Source organism: Dasypus novemcinctus, chromosome X (assembly GCF_030445035.2).
Source record: "Dasypus novemcinctus isolate mDasNov1 chromosome X, mDasNov1.1.hap2, whole genome shotgun sequence".
Taxonomy (NCBI): Eukaryota; Metazoa; Chordata; class Mammalia; order Cingulata; family Dasypodidae; genus Dasypus; species Dasypus novemcinctus.
In genome coordinates this window covers 74,558,872-74,562,391 of record NC_080704.1, presented here as the reverse complement: position 1 = coordinate 74,562,391, position 3,520 = coordinate 74,558,872, and the positions used below count along the sequence as shown (strand labels likewise).

Genomic DNA, 3,520 nt, shown 5'->3' with positions numbered 1-3,520 from the left:
CCACATTTGAGTAACATGAAGGCTGACAGGAGGAAATTCCCAGGCACAATGTTGCTCTAGGCCTTGTTCTTATTTTAGGCTTATCAGCTCACAAGCATAGTCATTAGCATCAGGGGCTCACTGTTATCATTACTTTTAATACATGTGCATTTTACCACCTGAAGAAAGTAAGAAGTGGAGTTACATACCAAACAACACAATACAATAATACTGGCCTTTATATTTATCCAGAGGGTTATCTTTACCATAGGTCATTTTTTCTTTATGTGGCTATGAACCGCTGTCTAGTGTCCTTTCATTTCAGTCTGAAAAAGTCCCTTTAGCATGGCTTGTAAGGTAGCTGTACTTATGATGTACTACTTTGGCTTTTGCATATCTGTGAATATCTGAATCTATCCTCATTTTTTTCATATAATAAATGTTATTTTTAGGAATATTTAGATTACAGAAAAGTTACATAAAAAATATAGGCGATTCCTCTACCTCCTTCCCCACTCACCATTTCCCCTATTAATAACATCTTTTATTACAGTGGTACATTTTTCACAGTCACAATTGATGAACAAATATGGAAACATTGCTACTAACCATGGTCTATAGTTTACAATATAATTTACACTTCGCAGCATACAGTTTTATACGTATTGACAAAACGTAATGGCCTGTGTCTGTCATTGAAATATCATGCAGAACAATTTTTTTGCCCTAAAAATGCCCTATGTTTCAACTATTCTTCCCTCTCTCTCCCCTCATAATCTCTGATAACTACTATCTTTATATCAATGTTACGTATAATTCTGTTACTACAATAATAATAAGTCTAATTTAGTCCATGGCTGCATTCCCTCTTTTTTTTTTTTTTATTGATTTTGTAAAAATATTACATTAAAAAAATATGAGGTCCCATTCGACCCCACCACCCCCACCGTACCCCTCCCCCCCCCCAGCAACACTCACTCCCATCATCATGACATATCCATTGCATTTGGTAAGTACATCTCTGGGTATCTCTGCACCTCATGGTCATTGGTCCACATAATGGCCCACACTCTCCCCCATTCCATCCAGTGAGCCCTGGGAGGATTTACAATGTCCGGTGATTGCCCCTGAAGCACCATCCAGGGCAACTCCAAGTCCCAAAGGCGCCTCCACATCTCATCTCTTCCTGCCATTCCCCATACCCAACAGCCACCATGTCCACTTTTCCCACTCCATTGCCACCTTTTCTCTGAGGTCCTTGGATTGGTTGTGTCCGTTGCACCTCTATGTCAAGAGGAGGCTCAGATTCCACATGGTTACTGGATGCAATCCTCCTGCTTTCAGTTGTAGGCACTCTAGGCTCCATGGTGTGGTGGTTGCCCTTCTTCAACTCCATCTTAGCTGAGTGAGGTGAGTCCAATAATTCAGATTGTAGGAGCTGTAGTCTGTTGAGGCTCAGGGCCTGGCTATCATATTGTCAGTAAAAAGATTCAATCCCCTAAATATATCTTAAACCTCAATACCAACTACAATTCCAGTAAAGTAGCATGATAGTCTTATGAAAAGAGATCCCCTCTGGGTCCAGTTTCATCACGCAGAAACACCAGCTCCATAGAAGGGCCATCTGACATGGCAGTGAACCCTATCTGCCATGACCGTAGAACCCGTGGGTCCCTTTAGCCCTCAAAGGAACCAATACCTGGGGATTGTATCTACTTTATCTGTCTCTTAGACTCTGCTCAGTTGTGCATAAGGGAAATCCTTCTGACAGCCTCCAGACTCTTTTTTTTTTTTTAGAGACTCATAGCCATATAAACTCATTTCTCCTTTCTATTTCCCCCTTACATTAGGTCAAACAGCATTTTAAAGTCATATTATTCTATGTAGACAGGGATATTCTACTGATCCGCATCGAACCTTCAATTCAAGGTCATTTTCCAGTTGCATTATCAGTTGTTAGTTGATAGTGATCCCTCGGTGCCAGGGAGGCTCATCCCCGGGTGTCATGCTTGTTCATTCCTCAGTCTTGAGGATTTGGGGATGGTGATGCCTGCTCTGATTCAGACTGAGAGAGGGCTTAAATCTTATGGGGCAGATGGAAGGAAATGCTTTGCTTTCAGTTGTAGATACTCTGGTTTTTTGGGATGGGGGTTGTCCATCATCATAATTCTGTTTGTTTGTTGTCCTGGGTGAATCCAATAAACTGGAGAGAAGGTGTTGGCAACAACTCTGTTGAGATTTAGGGCTCAACCTGCATGTGAACAGACCAAAGATTTAAGACTCTGGGACATATATTTAATGGATATAGTGTTAAATATAGGCTCAAATAAAAGGGATAGAAGAATCATATGTAGAAAATTATAAATGAGTCTAATTCTGTTACACAGGGGAAATAGGTTTTCTTATATTCCAAGGTAAGGCTCATGGACAGGGTGCTAAATTCAAGAGGTTGAGTGCCTTACCTAGTGTCCAGATGTCTCTAGAGCCCTCAGAACACACTTGTTTGAGGCTTTGTTTATTGTGGCAGTTAGTGAGATCTGCCTGATGTATGCATAAGCACAACCTTGAAATGTTCTCCCAACTAACTTTGAAATATCTTATCCATAAAACCTGTTTTGTATTTAATATTTCCCACTATTGGTCAAGATCTTTTTCCAAATGCATTGCTGTTTGGTGCTTGGTAGTAATCCCTTGGTATGAGCATGACTCATCCCCAGGATTAATGTCCCAATTCAGGAGACAAGTAGTGAATTTATATGCTGAGTTTGGCTTAGAGAGAGGCCACATTTGAGTATCAAGAAGATTTTCAGGATGTAACACTTAGGAAATATTTATTATCTCCTAAGTTTTAATTTTGCACGTATAAGTTTCATATTTACAAGTATTAATATCAGGGGCTTGGCCTATTGGTCTGTTTTCTTTTATTAGGCACTGCCTATGTACTCTTTTTTTAAAATTATTTATTTATTATTATTATTTTTTTAATTACATTAAAAAAAATGAGGTCCCATTCAACCCCACCGCCCCCACCCCCCACTCCCCCCACTCCCCCCACAGCAACACTCTCTCCCATCATCATGACACATCCATTGCACCTGGTAAGTTCATCTCTGAGCATCACTGCACAAAAATATGGAACACTTCACGAATTTGCGTGTCATCCTTGCGCAGGGGCCATGCTAATCTTCTCTGTATTGTTCCAATTTTAGTATATGTGCTGCCGAAGCGAGCACTACCTATGTACTCTTGAGATTATTGCCACTCAATCTGAGAACATAGCAAGACATAGCATGGATGGGAGTTTAATATTTTGTTGGTTATTATGTGGGTCACCAACCACCGAGGTAACATGCTATGACAACATGAACACATTCATATTCCATTGAATCATGCCCATAGTAGTTTGATATTATTTATTAATTCCAAATGGAGATATAGATTGTGTTTGTAAAGTGGTTGGTTCCTCTTGGCATGTTACCCTTTGATTGATTTAAATTCAAAGGCTTTAGGTTTACTTGATTATGTTAAGATTAGGGCTTTG

The 3,520-nt window shown here is 39.9% G+C and overlaps 1 non-coding gene across 1 annotated transcript; it reads right to left on the bottom strand.

The window, feature by feature from the left end:
- Positions 1-3,105: 3,105 nt before the first annotated feature.
- On the bottom strand, positions 3,106-3,212 carry LOC111759109 (U6 spliceosomal RNA). The gene has a single exon (XR_002793193.1). It is a non-coding gene; the product is annotated as a U6 spliceosomal RNA (small nuclear RNA).
- Positions 3,213-3,520: the final 308 nt, after the last annotated feature.